Source organism: Cheilinus undulatus, linkage group 8, assembly GCF_018320785.1.
Source record: "Cheilinus undulatus linkage group 8, ASM1832078v1, whole genome shotgun sequence".
NCBI classification, from domain to species: domain Eukaryota; kingdom Metazoa; phylum Chordata; class Actinopteri; order Labriformes; family Labridae; genus Cheilinus; species Cheilinus undulatus.
In genome coordinates, this window is record NC_054872.1 from 13,916,194 (window position 1) to 13,934,413 (window position 18,220).

Genomic DNA, 18,220 nt, shown 5'->3' on the forward strand with positions numbered 1-18,220 from the left:
ACAGTGACAATCACCTGTGCTGAGCTCCCAAATGTAAAAAGATTGCAACCAAGTATTTAAAGGTTTATATTTGTAATAGAAAGGGTGCCTCAGGAGATATATAGGTGGTCATGAAAAAGTGAGGGTTTATGAAGTGTTTGAGGTCCACTGTTTGATGTAGCAGTACAAACTGTTAACATTCGAAGACACTGGAAAATCAGAACTGTGCCGTTTAAAGACATGAAATGACACATGATATCCTTCCTTAATGTCAGGACATCTGCATGTAGTGCTTACCCAAAATCCATCTAATCATCATGTATCTTAGTACCATTATTATAACCATTTACCAGGTCCTGTTGTCATAATACTACTTGTTTTTTCTTTTGTATTTGTAATACTAATAGTCTGACATCAGTCACTATAGCTTACTCTATAGCTTCTCAAAAGGGCCCCACTTAGGAGGTTCTGAGGTAGTGGCGCCAGTGCCAAAGCACTGTTTAGTGCTTTAACAGGAAGTTAAGGGGGGACAACCTCTGACTAAACAGTTAAAGGTTTTGTGAGTGGGTCAGACTTGCTGTGAGATTAAAAAAAAAAAGTCCAAGGTGCTCAAGCATGATCTATTTGCTACATCCTATCAGACGAGCTCACTAGGACACACAACCACTTGCTGGAGTGCATGGCATTGGACTCAAATATGGAACTCATTCATTTCTTTCTCAGGATATGAGGGATTTTAAAGGAAATTTCTTTACTTGAGTTGTGTCCAAACCCCTGGTTAGCCATGGGCTTTTGTTTTGTTTTGGTTCAGGTATCTGCTGCATAAAAGGCTCATAAAATGTTCTTGCAAAGCTTTTTCCAAAAGGCCTTGCTTTTAAATTGTGTGTCTGTAATTTTACAGTTTTATCTCTCTGTTTTCCTATCTTTGTACTCTCAAAAGCTTTCCAGGTACTACAGTTGCTATGACTCATACCAGAGAGAGGGTGGCTGGGAGGAAGACCCACTTCAAGAAGACTAAGTTAAACCAGGTATATGGCTGACCGCAACTATCTGAGACTCCTGTTGAAATGCCTGACTGAAATTTGTGTTCTGGTAGAGTGATTTTGTCATTATTGTAATTTTTAAAATTATTTTTAGCCAATTATATTGTAACTGGTTGTTTAAAATTATATAGCCACATGCTGTCCTCTCTCTCTGTCACTCTCTCTCTGTGTGAGTGGAGATGAAGCCCTGAGCAACGTCATCCCCCCTCCCTCCCTGCTTTTCTTCTTTCACGTCTGATTGTTGAAAGTCATAGACAGAAACAAATGCACCAACACAGACACATCAATTCAGACACAGCCCTTGAGAACGGTGAGGACCAAAAACCTCTTCTCTGTGCCAGACAAGCTTTCGGTGTGGCCCTCTGCTCTGGTTTTAACAAGTAAAGGTCCACTTCTGGTAAACTGCAGTGGCCCTACAGCAACATCCACGCTAACAGCTAATACCTAACAAGCTCTACGCCATGATCGCAAAGCCATGCCGAAAAACAGACCGGGAGTAGAGAGAGAACATTTTTGTCACGGAAAGCTTTCAGTGTTGCTCTCTGCACTTGTTTGAATCAAGACACATCGTCCTGTCTAGACAAAACAACCTCTGTGGCTCAGTCCCAGCTAATGACTCCACTAGCAGGCCTTGTATACAATCACTCACAACAACTAGCTCTTTCCCCGTAACTATCACATACTCATGCCGAAGCAGGTAAGCAGAAGAGCGACAACACCGTTTTCTGTTGCAGAAAGCTTTCCGTGGTGCTCTCAGTGCCGAGTGTAATGAAGAAATGTTGGGCATTTCTGACAAAAGTGCTGGTCTGGCTAAGTCAGAGCTAACCACTCCACTAGCAGGCCTTGTATAAGCAAGCATTCACACAACAAGAAACCCTTCCCCTCTTAACTATTACATACTCATGCCGAAGCAGGTAAGCAGAAGAGTGAAAACATCTTTCCCAACATGAAAAGCTTTTAGGGGTGCTTTTATTTTTTATGTCATACAGAAACGTGGTGTAGATCTAGTAAAAAGGATGCACTGCTAAAGCTATATCAGACATCTACAGCATTGGAGGCAGCCATTAGAGGGCTTTCAATACAGCTAAACCCATCCATAGCGCAACTCAGTATGAATGGCTCTGTTTACCACAGTGGAGGCAGCCATTGCCGACGGCATTCAGTACAAGCAAACCCAACTCTGTATGGTATGGTTCTGAAAGTAGGATCACTTACTCAAGCACTCAGTCACAGACATGGCCATCTATAGGGCTGACCTCAGCGGTCAGCCAAAAATTAGCTGACGCTTATACACCAGGAAAACTTGTCTACCAGTATAAAGTGCTGAGACATGCAACGTCAGCACTGCTACCATCACACAATGCACCAGACCAAACATGATAACATGACTGAAATTCATCCCCATTCATTATGTTTTGCAAGTATCCGCTTGCAGATGACATCACACTACCAGTACAAGCAAAGCAGAGCCAACCTCATAGCAATGCAATCCATACTGATACACTATACCTCCTTTAGGAACATCTAAAGTCAAAGGTGAGAACTCTAACTCATGGTGTGAATGTGACCCACAACAAAAACGACAACAATCACATGAGAATAAGAAACCCAGCAGAGACCATTGCACAGCAGGCAACATCAAAACACAACCAAACCTCAATCAATTGCTCTAAGTGTTGAACTAACACTTGTGGATCTAACACTGAAGACCATGTAACTCAAAATGCTGTTAAAATTAGACTTTGGGAGTTAAAAATCAACTCTGAAATGTTTAGATATCAACACTCTAGTTTTTGCTGTTTTGGAATGTGATTTGGGATCAATCTCTCTCTAGTTACTCTGGTTAAAACTTACTTGAGAAGAAGTAAAAGTATTGATCTCAAAATGTACTCAAAAATACAAGTACATGTAAAAATGACTCAATTACAGTAATCTGAGTAGATGTTATTAGTTACGTGCCACCCCTGTAAGGAAGCTGCATTCAACTGTCTTTATAAGGACACATTCTCATGTGACTGAAGGAGATGGGGATTGAAGCCCCAGTAGAAAGACAACCAACTCTACTCATACTAAGCCACAGTCGCCCCAATGTTTGATAAATTTCAAGTTCTTAACAATGCTATCACGTAATGACAGATCTGTGCTGGAGGTCATTTAGACATTTCAGACTCCAAGGATCTCCAAAGCAGATGCTAAACTAAACTGGGTCATAGCAACTTCTGTGGTCGCTGGTTTCAGGTTTTTATCAGTGCATTAATATTCCTGCTTGTGTGCCTTCAGATAGTACAGTAGGTGCTCCGTTCTGGGTGACTGGCAGTAGCTGATGGCTCAGTAGGGGAGTAAAAGGAGAGGGAATTAAGTCCATCATCGAGGACCTCTTCCGCCTTTGTAGCCAAGAGGACAAGAACCTGACCTGAATACAGAGCAGCCAATTTACTGTCAGACATCAAAGCTGTATTTCTGTCAATTAGCATACTTCAACCAAATCCATGGTCACTCAGCATATTCATTCCCTGAGTGTTAATGACAGGGTATCTTATAGGAACTAGAGTGACTTAAGAGCTAATCTTATACCCAAGGAGGCTTACTTTCCCATAAATTGTATGCCTAAGTTTTATGTATGTGCTAAATGCAAGTAGGAAAGCCAGTTTCATAAGACTGCCCTTTTCTTTGACGAAAATAAATTAAGCTTCTCCACTAAGTCACAGATGTCTCAACATATGTTTCATTTTCTGGTATTATGTGTTAGTGAGTCAGCCTGGGCTCCTCAGTTAGCAAAGCTCATGCTGTTTCCCTGATGCGTTTCAAGGAATATGTGTGCGACATGGGGCGGTTGTAATTTAACCACTCTGGTAAGGCTCTGCAGTACCAAGGTAACTCATAATCACAGCTGCCTAAAAGCAATGCAACATGGGAAGAAAGTTCTGCTGCAAATATAACATTACCAGAACATCAACAGATGTGTAAAACACTGTAAAGATGTTGTAGACTTGCCAAGAAGCATCACAGCAGCTCTTGGTTTGTACAGTAGTATAATTTAGTCACATTGTGTTTTTATCACTTATCCCACATTGAGAGAAAACAAAATTTTAATTGATTCTGATGATCAAAAGCTGCCCTCTTTCTTTTAGGATAATCAGACAAAATTACAGGTGCACAAACAGTCACAGCATGACATTCACCTGTCCTGCAGAGATAACAGGAAAATCTAATCAAATTTGCTCCACTGCATGCGACTGTAAATTTTGAATATTTATGTACAACTTCAGATAAGGCTGCCTGCAGAGCTCTCAGCTATACTTTAGATCACCTGTGTTAGTAGAAAGTGGAGCTGAGAATTAGAGAATTTTGTAAACAGAGGGGCAAATCCACTGAAGAAAAGTGCAGCTTTTTGTGCACCTTTTAGCTGCACGTTTGGCAAAAAAGATCAGATCAGAAGATTGGATCAGAAAGCATCAGATCCACAGAGCACATGCAAAAGGGAAATCCATGCTGACTGCACACAAAAATACATGCAAACTGCTTAGCCAAGCAAACATCGCTCTGTCCAGTTTAATGGCTCCTGTAGATCCTTAAAAGTCTTAAATTGCACATTTGAAATTCAAAGCCATAAAAACTCTTTATAGTCTGATATCACATGTCCTTATTAAGTCTGTTTTTCAGCCAGCCTTATTCGAGTACAATAATTTTCCTCCATTAAATGTTGCATAAATATACTCCATAGTTCAGGGAATTCTGTGTTGGATGGCTTCGACCCATCTCTGATTTTATCAGACTTTTTGTGATTGAATAAACTCTGTACTGTTGTTAACTCTTACATCTGGGCTGCCAAGTTTCTCATTTTAAAATCCTTGCAGCCCACCCTTATTTTAACAAAAAGCATTATTCTGCTTTTTCATAATTAAACTGTTTAGAATCAGTTAAGCTCACCTGCTAACGTGTTATGATAAATAACAATATTGCAAATTTATGAAAGTTTTCAAAGTGCCAGAAATCATCAAATTTTGGCATTTATGGCCAAAAAATGTCTTTGTCCCATACCGTGTGACATATTATAAACAGTACATTGAATTTAAAAATTCAGACCCGGTTCAGGGTACCAAGAAGTCTCACAGGTGGAGCAACAAACACAATAGAGGTTTGCACTGATGTCACGTCAGCGCGTGACATGGTCGCTTGGCTCCGGGCTGCAAAACACCGAAGTCTCTGTGAGGAGCGGGCCAAAACCGGAGAAAAACAGACTCATATCCGCTTAAATTGGGGATATTTGGACTCGACAGAGATCCACACTGTTTCCTAGTCCTAGTCCACTCACATTGGTATCAGTCATGCCCCTAATCATGCACAACTCTTACCCTTTATAAAATCAGGATGGATAATTAAAATCTAACCATAAAGAGTGCATGACCAAAACATATCCAAATTGTTCTTGCACAAGGGGTGTGTCTGTAGCCTCAGCTACTTATGGAGCCCCTCAACATTTGAGGTGCTACATTTTTGCATTTGCCTCAGTTTGTATGCCCTGCTTGTAAAGAATGAAATATTGCTTTTTTCAGCAGTGTCCATAAACCTAAAGGAAAAATAATGAGCTAAAAGTCCAGGATCCTCAAAATAACTAAAATAATAATGCAGCAACTGGATTAACTTCTAAATCCACAGCATCTAAGGAGAGAACAATAATATCTAACCATCAAAGCACACTGCAGAGGCTGTCATAACACTTTATCAATGTAGCATTAACATTTATGATTTCAAAGTTTAAATGCAGATTAATACACACTTGGCAATAGGTGACCTTTACAGTCCACTTTAACGCTGTTTCTCAAGTCTCCAACTGGTGATTCTCGCTCCATCCACATTCAGTAGATCACTGCCAGCTCGTCAGAGATGAGAATGAGCTTTCTGTACGTGGGCTGACTTAGCAACATGCTCATTTAAGACCAAGGGTCTGAGTGAGAGACGTTTAAGTATCTGCTTCAGATGAGTGTTTTTTCTGATGAGTGCAGTGAGAGCTTTTGGTTGTATATTTTGTAGAATAGAAGCAATATGAGTGGCAGTAAGCCTTTTGTGCAAGCTTTGAATTGTGATTTTTCTGAAAAGCAGTAATGTGTCCTTCAGTCACGAGAAAGAAAAGGAGGCATTATTTAAAAGAAGGCTAAAAACAGGAGATAAGATTAGGTGTATTTCCATTTCTTCCTGATTGTATTTCTTTAATGATGGCAGAATCTACTTATTAGATTTAAATGTCAGGGAGGTCAGGAAACATTTCCAATCTGTTTACTTTAACATTGTTAATTTTTCATCATCACTATCATTTCAGATCTAAGTCACTTTTGTTCCTTGATTGGTGGAGAGGATAGTTGACAGAATTGGAAATAGGAATGAGAGAGTGCAGAATGACATGTGGGAAAGGAGCCACAGGCCTGACTTAAACCCAAGCTTTCCACATACTTAGGGCATGACCTAACTGCCATCTTATGCACTTAAGTGTAGAGGTTGTTTAACTTTTGCTCAATGCAATTTTTTATGAAACCAAACAATCTATGCAGCATTATTTCTTCTTCACATGTGAACCCTAAGATCAGTTTGCCCTGTGGTTTGTTCAGTGGCTTGGGAATTTACAAAGTTTATAGGGCTCGACAATGTGGTTCCAGAAGCAAAATTCCCATTCATTTTCTCCATAGCAGATATGATTAGTAGCCATATTATCAGAAGTATCCAAGTCAGACTTACCACCAGCTACTGGAGTGTAAAACACTGATATGTGCTCCTGTAGAAGACAAAAGTTTATAAGATGTCAACTTTGAAAGACAAAAAAAGAAGCAATGTAATGAAAAAATGTCTATACGGCATTTGAATGGCAAATTTTACTTCAGGAACGTGCTGCAAAATAAGTGGCCGGACACTGTTGAGCTCTATCGATAGAAAGAGTGCAACGTCACTTCCCGCTGAATGACTGCGCCCCCATTTGGATGAAGGCACACACCCTATTTGCATGGCAGTAGCTAGGGAAACACCTGTAGCAAAGTGATTGAAAGATATTGTATTTTGAGCGTTAAAAAATTAAAAAGCCATTATTTACCTAATTTATCCTTAATTGACAAGAGAGGGTGAAAAGAAGAGTTCTGTCTCTGGGCCAAAACTAGAGAGGATTATAGCTGTCAAATGTCAGACTATTACTGTTTCCTAATGACTTTAAGCTAGAGATTGCTCTGTAACAATAGGAGCTGTAAGTCTGCTTGCCTGTAAACAGTTTTTTCACACATTCACCAGTGTGTTAATGATGTTTTTAAGTTGAGAATCAACTCTTTTAATAACAACATTTATACCTAAGGTGACAAGATGCAACTATTTGTCCAGTTTGACTGAGAGTCTAAACACACACTCCTGTACACCTAAAACTTTGCTGTATAATTTTAAGATGCCAATCCTTGCTCTGAAATGTCATATTTTTTGTGCAAAACCAACTAACTATTGGATTTAGTCTCTGAACAACCATGAGTGCGTATACTTTTCCTATTTTAAGCTTCTAAATCGCAAATGACTCAGACATGTCCATTTACCTCCATTTATTTTTTACCCAGAAAGGGTAAAAATGAAATAATTTGTAGCCACATAAGCTAAGCTTGCTGCGATTTCATGGAGGAAAAGTTTTTTCTGTAAGCAAACTCTGTACTCAGCTTTATTAAACATAGTGTACTCAGGTTTTTGACCCTTTACTTTGGTACCCTAACCCTTGCCCTAACTCTGAATGGAAGTTTAATCAAATCTTATAATGAAAGTTTTAGCATGTATTTCCATTCTGAGATATACAGTGGCTGTCATAAATGAATGAGCTGCAAAGCTTGCCATCCATTGGCAAATGTGATACAGAGCCCGTCTCCTTCCTGAGCAGTATGATAGCTGGACGCTCCCATGGTGTTTATACTTGTGTTTAATTGTTTGATCAGATGAGCGTGGCACCTTCAGACATCTGGAAATTGTACCCAAGGATGAACCAGACTTGTGGAGGTCTACCACTCTCTTTCTGATATTTTGGCAGATTTCTTTGGATTTTCCCATGATGTCACACAAAGAAGCAATGTATTTGAGATGTGCTTTAAAATACACCAAAGGAAACTGATGTAAACTTCTGACTTTGAAGAAAGAAATAAAGAATTATCTCACTTGGAAAGGTGTGGCAGATGATGTTCACATATTTCGACCCCCAAATTGCTCTAATAACCAGGATTGCCATCTTATTAATGTGGAAAATCCCAGTTCAACAGAAGGCACTAAAAGTCAAAATGACAAGTCATGCAAGGAAATAATGGGGGCTAAGAAAAAGTAGACAGCCATGGTAAATTAAATTGATTGTACACAACAGTATTAGCCCTGTGCATCAAGTATATTTGCACATCAGAATTGTTCCCTGCATAAAATTTACTGTATTTGCCCGGTGCCAACAGAGCAGCAGCGCTTGTTCTGAGCGCTTGATTGCTACTGTGTGTCACAGCCTGACTGTTGTCTCAGTGTTTAATTAGAACGGCTGATGAATGTTTGAGACACGAGTTAAACAGTCAGATGAATTTCTATACAAAGAGATTTAATTTTGTCAGTTTTATGTGAGTGTACACAGCAGGACTTCTTTAGTACACCTGCTATGAGACGAATCTTAGAGGGATGTTTGTTGCTTTCAGTACAGTTCACTCTTTGATGCATTTGATTGAAAATTTACTACCTTCCTTAAAGCAATATTACACCAGAGAGCTGCTGTGATTTAATCTGTGACAGGGGACTGCAGGCTCAGGGCCGCCAACAATCAGTCAGAATAACAGTGGTACTGAAGTGTGATATTACTTTTATAAAACAGTGCTGCAACAGCATATATTTGTATAAAGTAATAAGACACTGCAGATTACTTTTTTCTTTTTTATTGAATCAGCCACAGTAAAAACACCTTGATTTACACAGTGTAGATCTGCTGCTACTATGATGAGGATTTAAAGCTTCTGTTTTTCAGGAAATGAAAAAGGATAGTCTGACTTTTTTGTGTGAATTTGTTAGACAGATTTTTACAAAGTAATGTCAGTTACATAAAAATATGTAAGCTAAAATAAGTGTTGCCAAAATATCCACATTATGACTGACCTGATTCAACAGAAATCCGGCCAACTGGTGCTACTAGTCTTACAGTTAGTGGATAGAGGTTTACCAGAGTGCAGTGAATGTGTCTCAGGTAATTGTAATATAAAGTAAGGCTGTCAATATTTATCTACAGTCCTATTCGAATTTAATTTGTTATTTTTTACAGATTTCAAATTATATTTGAATATTTATCCACATTTTTTATGAATATGTATGTAAAACTTAAAGTTGCTTTAATCACCCTATAGTCACACATTTGTCTATTAGAGGACCACCCAATATTACATTAAAGATTGCAATGAATAAATAATGAGCTAAAAGCAAAAGTATTTAATGTCAATTTTATGTGCTTTTTTAGTGCAAACACATAGATAGAAAAAAAATTCCAAGGCACTGAACACCCTCTCGATTTCAGTTAAAGCCATCCTTAAGAAATGGAGGGAATATGGCACGAGTAAATCTGCCTTTATCAGGACGTCCTCAAAAACTGAGTGACCTGTGCAAGAAGGAGCCTAGTGAGAGAGGACATCAAGACCCCTCTGCATACAGTAACTGTTGCCCGGATTCTTCGTAGGCCTTTTTTAGGGTTTTATCAGTGAGGCAATTAAAAAACTATGTTGACTTTTGATGGCAATGTGTTACTTGTTCTTCTCTCTTGGCCCCCTTTGGGGGTGGCTCTGCTTTTCTTAGGTACATGGGGAATGGTAGGGAAACACATTCACAATAGAGAATTAGTGGCTGGTCTTGAAAACAGATGTTCACACTGGACCACTGTGCAACCTGAAAGAGCTTGTGCAGTTTTGCAAAGAAAAATGTATTAAAATTGTAGTGTGCTGATGTGCAGCCTGATTGAGACCTATCCACACAGACTCAGTGCTGTGATTGAAGCCAAAGGTGCATCTTCTAAATACTGACTTTAAGGCCGTGAATATTTATGCACTTATTTCACTTTTCAAATTATTTATTTTACATCACTTTGAAATCTGTTTTCACTTTGACATTAAAGAATGCATTTTACAATTGGTTTTGTGTCAGTAAAGCTAAATTATGTTGACAGTGACTGATTTATAAAATCAATAAAAGAGTAAAGCAACCAAGGGAATGAATACTTTTAATAAGCACTGTATGTACACAGTCTTGTGCCTTAATCTTTTTTTTTTTCTTTTTCCAGATTCCATTTTTTTTTTCCATTTTTTGCTCCAAATCAAATGTTTAATTGTCACAAGTGTCCTGGTGGCCGGTTGGCCTGTTTTGTGGATTAATACTGTTAAAACTAGGATTTTGAGAAATATCAATGAAGGATTTGAATGATGAATTAACTTCCAAAACCAGAGCCGTCAAAAAAGAGGCAGCAGTGTTAGGGGAGGCATTCTCCTCTACTGTAGACATACCTGTATGTAAACATCAGTGAAGTTAAATTCTTGCTGAAGCTTGTCTGGTTTTAGTCATTTCAATGGTGCTCTAGGTGCTGTAACAACTTAGATTTTATTATTATAAAGATATAATAAACATACATGGAGAAGAAAATGCCCATTATTGCAGCTTCATTGTAGTGGTGTGAGGTTGCCGCATATATGTTGCCCTCCAGGCCTCCGTGGTGGTCATGTTATTGAAAGTTATATAGAAATAAAATCATCTTTCACTGTCTCTGTAATGATTTGGGTTAACTGTTGTGCTATAAACAGCGTTGTGTTTATTTTTGCCTGTTGTGTTTTCAGCTGTATCTAAATCACTTTCTTTAACATTTTCTCTTGTTGACACCCAAATATGAGTTTGATTTTACTCCTGCTTTTTTTTTCATGGCCATTATTATATTTTTGTCTGAAAAACAGTCCGCAGGCTGGATTTATCCAGCCCAGCACATCATGGGAAGACAGGCTGTTTTTCTCAGGCCTCTCAGGGATCATTGGGTTGATTTGGTGCCAGGAAATCTACTCCACTCGTGGGTTATCAGCAACACCAAACTCTGAGGGAACCCGACGGCTGGGAGCCTTCTTTGCTGTTTTTTTTTTTCTTTTCGTACCCCATTGTGAAGGATGTTGTTTTATTTAAATGAAGCTGGAAATAAGCTCTCTTTATAGAAATGAGGGCCTCAGTTAGACATGAGAATGACCCTTCTTTTAGATACTGATATTGAGAAAAAAAATGTCCATTAAAAATATTCAAAGAATATACGTGATGAAAGGAATTGTTCAAGGTTTTGCTTTAAACTTACAATATAAGTAGCAATACATAAAGATGAGCAAAGCTGGAGCTTTTATCAGATATTATCCTTATATCAACTACTTCAGAGTGCTGCACTGACAGATTAAATAAGAAAGGGTAATTTTCCTCTTTATGACCTACGTGATACTAAAGGGTACAGCTGAATTAATACAGTAAACATGGTTTTCAGTGCACCATGCAACCTCAGCAATAAAAATCTGTACAAACAGGAGAATTAGAGTGAATGGATGTATAAAAACCTCATTATATGTGACCTCAAACTAAACCTTTGCCATGAAATAGCATCCTTACTGCATGGCCTCACTTATAAACATGCTCAGTGCCAGTTTCCACATTTTCCTTTTGATGCCAGAATCAGAAGCTTCCTTCGTAAAGCTCAATGTGTTTTCAAAGTTGGCTTTGCAAGATCAGATATAAAAGCTAAAGTCTATTGCTCATAAATTACTTTGAATATTTATTCTGAAATGATAAATTCCATTTTCTGAGAGAAAAGGCAAATGATTTTGAATAAAACAGGTTTGTATGTAGGGATGATATTCTATCAAAGTACTTTAACATCATTGTTCATATATTGTAGCAGGGTTCAAAAAGGTGATTAACAGGATGAATGTATTAAATCAGCAGGAGTGCAATTTCCCATTGGAGAAAGCAATTATATTAAAGGAGCTACACAGATGGACATTGTGGACTTTGGTTAAAAGAGATTGAAACCATCAGTCAGAATTGAAGTTCAACTTCTAATAGGTTGAAGTGGAAGGAAATTAGGAATGAGAGCAAATGGAGGAAAGTTAGAACTTTATAGCTCAAAATGGACCTGTACATTGCAATTATCACAGAAAAATTCTGCACACATTGAGTACCATAACTACACTTTCTAAGACAGTGATTTTTTCCACAGTTTATCTGATTTACCTGGCATGGAGGTGAACAATATCCCAATTCACTTTGTCCCGCAGGCCTCCTAGCGTCTAGCGTCATCTTGCCAGATGACGGGAGACGAGAGTCTTAAGGAATGTACTGAGCTAAGAGGCTACCCTTTAACATATTACAAAACTCCTTGTTTTTTTCAAAAATATGCCCTCAATTTTAAAAGTGATGGACTATCAACCAAATAAACCTTGTGAGGTGAGTGACCAAGTAATGATGTGCTGTTCATGAACAAGCCTATTCAATGAAGCATCTCTTTAATGTGAGCTATGGTAGCTAGCTCCTGTTTGAGTGCCACTTTTCTTTCCTCCATTCTCTGTTGTTATTTAATCCACATTTAAAAAGCCAATCTGGTATCAATTGATGAGCCATTTGGGAGCCAAACATCCATCTCTACTGAGCTGAGCCAAATGATTTGGATATCTTCAAGAGACATGTTTCCCTTCACAGTGAGAGAGGCTGGACGGACATCAGCTGAGGAAATATTGGCAAGATCAGAGTCTAATGTGCTGAACCTTAGAAAACTGTACTGAACAGAAGCAGACCACTTTGTGGAAACGAAACATACTCAGGCATTGTGACACCACTTGCCCAGGCTTCAGGAGGAGGCTCTTCTTAATCCTGCTGGTGTGACTTAGTATATTCCAGATGATATTTCATAGTAGATTAGCCAGAACTCACATACCCAAACTACAGGATTACTGAGCTTTATTAAGAGCAGATGTCCAAGCTCATTCTTGTTGTTCTACAGCCCCCAATAACCAGGATTTTATTGTCATCAATTGAAAGGGCGTTGCCAGAAAGGTTTGAATCCTCTACTTTGCAATAAAATAAGTTTCTTAAACATTATCAATGTCAGGAAACAGGAAATTGATCCTGCAACTTGTGCAATGAGGACTGTCATCTTTGTATATAGGAATCCTGCTCTTACAACTGAACTGAAGTGGCGCCCAAACACTTTCTTAGAGACTGCCATTTTTATGTTACATAATGGCTGCTACACCAGCTGGAATTCCTTCTTCTTTATTGTTTATTGTTCTTTTTTTCTCAAGCCACATTAATGAAGATTTACAGATGAAAAAAAACTGGCAGTGTCTTTTACTGCAGTGTTTATTCTTTTTTTTTCAAGGGGGTTTGGATATTTCTGCTGTGATGCATTGACCTCACAAAAGTACAGTAGTTTGGTAGCCCAAAGCACTGTGTCGATAATCAAAATTGCAAATACATCAAATTTAGACTCAAAGTGAAAGGAAGTAGCAAAATGTTGTGTTTAAAGGACACTTGTGTGAAGAATCAATAATTTGAGTGTTTAAAATTAATACTACATGAGGATTCAAATATTAAAGTCCCTGTAAAGCAATAAAGTGAGGTTTGTTGTATGGCAGGCCCCTGGGTTATGAACCACTAGGCCAAATTTCAGTCATGAAAAACATTTTTAAGTATTTAAAATTAAGCCTTAAAATTGTGAAAAATTAGATAATTATGTCTGCTCTAGGATGCCTTTGGTGTGTCAGTTGAACTCACTAGAAAGCCAATCCTCTCAGATTAGGAAAAAAAAAAATATATATGGTACAACCAGAACCGGAGGACTCCTCTGTCTGGGGTTGGACCCTTCCCCCAGGTGTCAGAGGGTGAGAGGCAGGGTAAGCCCTGAACTTGTCGCATGGCTGACATGCAGAGACAACATGTTGTCACTCCCACCTTTGGAAAATCTAGAGTCACCAATTAGCCCAATATGCATGTTTTTGGTGGTGGGAGGAAGCCGGAGTACCCACGCATATACAGGGAGAGCGTTTAAACTCTGCACAAAAAGGCCCTGACTGGGAAGCAAATCAGAAAACTGCTTGCTGTGAGGCAAAGGAGCTAACCCCTAACCTGACCCGAAACCTCCCATAGACAGTGTTTGGGAAAGGGCAGAGCCTTTGAAAAAAAACTCTGAGGGGGATTGGATGAATGTTCTGACTGTCACATCTTTACGGGCCAATCAGAGCAGCAAAACATGTGACGTTGTAGATGTGTGCTGCTGCTGAGGAGTAAACGCCATAGATAACAAGAACCATGGCAACTGTAGACAGGTCAGTATACGACTTTTGTCATTTTTGAAGAGAAAAAACTAAATGCTGTTCTTTGTTTTTCTTTTAATGAAAAAATGTCATCAAGTTCTGATAAAACTAAAGCATCCATGCTAATTTTTTCTGCCATAATTGCACCGGCCTCTTGTCGCTGCTTGCTTACGTCACAACTCTGCCGTGCATGGAAGTACTGCTGATTCCTCAAAAGACACTGAGTTTTGTTTGTTCATATGCTCTTTATATAGGTATCTTGAAGACAACAACACTCCATTAGTGTTTCACATAGACATCATATACCACAGAAAGGCCAGTCATTCATTTTTTTATCCATTATAACAACAACATACCAGAGATTACATTTTCATACTAATGTCCCATTTAAAAATGAATATCCTTAGTCCTGTATTGGCAGCTTCCCCATCTTTACAGTCAGTGCTTAAGCAAGCAAAGTCAGCAACTTCACCTCAGCAGCTGTGTGGGAACTACTGACTCCTGGGATCCTCGCTGACAGAGAGGATGAGGGTCCTCTGATTACACTGATTAGTTCTTTCAGTCAGGATGAAGGCGGTTTTAATCAGCTGCTGCAGCAAAAATCAGCAGAAGACACACTCCCCTCCATGACAAACAGTTAGGTCGCCACAGGCTGAAAATCCAAAGTGAAGGTAGCCTTTGGTCCTTTTATAGAGAAAGTGAAAATGGGTTTATTCCATGACTTTTAAGAGTCAGTCTCATGTCATGGAGTTTTAAGGTTTTGTTTACTGAAGTAAACGTGACCACTTGGCACAACACATTCACATGGTATACAACATAAAACTTCTTTATTTCCTCTGGATCTCATGTGTGACAGTTTTCATGATTAGAAAAATAGTGATTTGAAAAGTGCAAAACAAGCAGAAAACTTCATGTCTGACAGTTTGATTCAATTATACAGAACAACACAAACAGAAAACTGTTGACAGCGCATAATGGACAAACATAGATACATGTTATCACAAGCATTATTTAGCTGAACAACAATATTGATGTGATATACAGCTTTTATACACAGTTTCATAAAAATTGTCTTTTTTTAAAGACATGTCATAGTATGTAAAAACCATTTAATTGCACTTTTATTTTGTTTCTTAATCAAGCTCTTCTTTTCATCAGAACAGCTCTGAAGTTCTCACCCACACGATGAATCTTAGGCTTTACAAATGCAGAACTGGACAGTAGGTTTAACTAGGCATCATCCTGCTGGTTTTGAGGAACTGTTTTGTTATCAGTAGCTAACTTAGTCATGTTGATTACATGGTCAACAAAAGGCTGACAGATTTTGTTTACAGCAGCCTCGTTTTTGTCTGGAATATGTTTAATGCATGCAAGACAGTCTCACAAAAATGACTCATTTTAAAACTATAACCAGCTTAACTAAACACAGCCCCCCTGACACTGCACAGGATAAGCAGTGTAGTAATGGATGATGGTATTTTGCCAATTATTTAGATTATTCCCACTGAGGTCCCTCACAGCAGGAAGTTTTTCATCCATGCAACAGCAGGAAAAGTCTAGGTGCCAACACACGCAGCTCAGCTGTGTTTTATGCATGTGTCTATGGAGCTCACCCACTTTTTCAGCTATGCTGGTTCCAGTAGACAAAAAATTGCCATTCATATCCCCCATAGTCATTCTGTAAAATTCTTATTACAACCCTTTTAATGAATGAACCAAGCTAACCAGCTACCTACATACTCATGACGATAAAACATTCACTTTGGCACAAAAAAAATTTGAAAACAGAGAAAAAGGCAACTGTACAAGCCTGTACATATAAAGCTAAAAGAGCTACGTGTCCCTTAATCCGTTGCAATTCATTTTGTGCTTGTTCGGGATAACTTTTCCATATTTAAAACTGTATCAACACCTCATATCAAGGTTATAATCACTGCAGAGTTTTTTTTTTATTTGGTCGTAATAGATAGTTTGAGTAGTTATTGATCTTACTTTGAAAACATGAACAGACATCATCAACAGCCAACAGGCAAGATTGTGGGCGAATCAAAGCATGTATGCATGAAGAAAATGAACGGGGTTTTCACCTCTACAACCACACTATTGAGCTCTATAGGACTTCGTTCTTTCCGTGTTTCCACTCTAAAGTTCGATTTATACTTCTACATAGAATGTAAGATGCCACATAGCATAGGATTATGTAGCCTTGAACCTATGTAGAAGCCTACACAGTAGGCCAAATATGTCCAAAATATGTTAACTACAAGACCACTAGCCCTGTGATTGGCTCACTAGGTAGTATCAGGTGACCCCCAAATTTCCTCTTAGCACCTCTAAATAATTATCAGCAGAGCAAGAGGCTGTAAATAAACAAGAATTTTAACATGTCTTCATTTATCTTAATTTTGATCCTTTCCTGAGTTAGTGGCAGAAAACTCAGTGGTCGATTATGAAAAAGACAAGTTCTGTTTTTTCAACTTAACAGACACGTAAATAAATGAATGGTAAAAGGACACGTAACCTACAATAGAAAAAAATAATTAAACCATTTAGAGATACAAAGTGACAAGACAATGTGCATTCAAAACTTCAAAACACTGTTGACATAATGGGGTTAACATGGCTCATCATGGGGCAGGTAGTTGTTCCTGTTTTTCATGAATTAAGTGGTTTAACAGGAGAATTGCACTCTTGTGAGGAACTGTGTGTGCCACAGTTTGATGAGGAGCTGAGCACCCCTCAAGGTCTGATCGCCCCAGAGTAAGACATCTGCAAACAACTGGCGACCGACACAGACAGTAAAAATACCAGGCTCTATCATCTGTTTCATGTCAAAGACTGGTGTTATGGTTGAACAAGTAATAAAGTCCCACACACCGCTGCTCTTCTGATGAAGAGCGGCAGTGCTTGAAATGTCACTGCTTTAGTGCAACAAATAATTTGGACTTCTGGAACCCTGTAGTGTGCGAGACATTTTTCTGTTCCTTCTATAGTTTAACAATCGACCATATTAACCGGTGACCATCATCGTGATAACAGAAAAGCTTAAAAAGCCTCATTGTGTGGTTCATTAATTCATATCTTCCACAAATGTCTTAGACATTGCAGAAAATGTCGAGTATTTTAACAGTGTGGTTACTACAAAAACCACTGACACTTTCAGCTGAGTCGCCAGTTAACACGGATACTGGATGAATTATAACACCTGCACTCCTACTGCATCCTCAGTAAAGGCTATAGATCAGTGTTACTCAACCCTGCTCAACCGAAGAGCCAAGTTGTTGAAACAATACATTTGCAAGAGCCACAATTCAACTGTGGGAGTGTGACGCCAATAATATATCCATATTTTCTTTTAACAATTCTCAATTAGATAACTCAGTTTGAACCACTTTGTGAAGAAACACACATCATGTGTGGTTATAAACGTTTTTCTTTATCAGCTATTAGTTATTAATTTGCTCTTATTTCTGTTATTTAGATTTGGCGATGTGGCTGTTCTGGGATCCCCACTGCCCTACTATGAGCCTACATGGAAAGCATCGAGTAGAACCAGCACACATTCCTGCTCTTTCTGTGCCTACAAAGAAAGCCTGAGGCAGGGAGAGAGGCAGAAATAAACCCAAATTAGAGCAGGCATCAACAACTACAGAATGACATTGATAGATATTGCATAAAGGAGGAGCTGGGGTGGAGGAGTGTTGCAAAAAGCAGCTTGCAGAGGGATCAGTAAAGCACAGCCAGGGTAAGCCATTTAAATATGGCAGCAAAGGAGCAATTAACCAATAGCATGCTTAGAGCAAATCAGTTAGAAAGGTTGACTATTAAATTAGACATTTAAAGCATACTGTATAC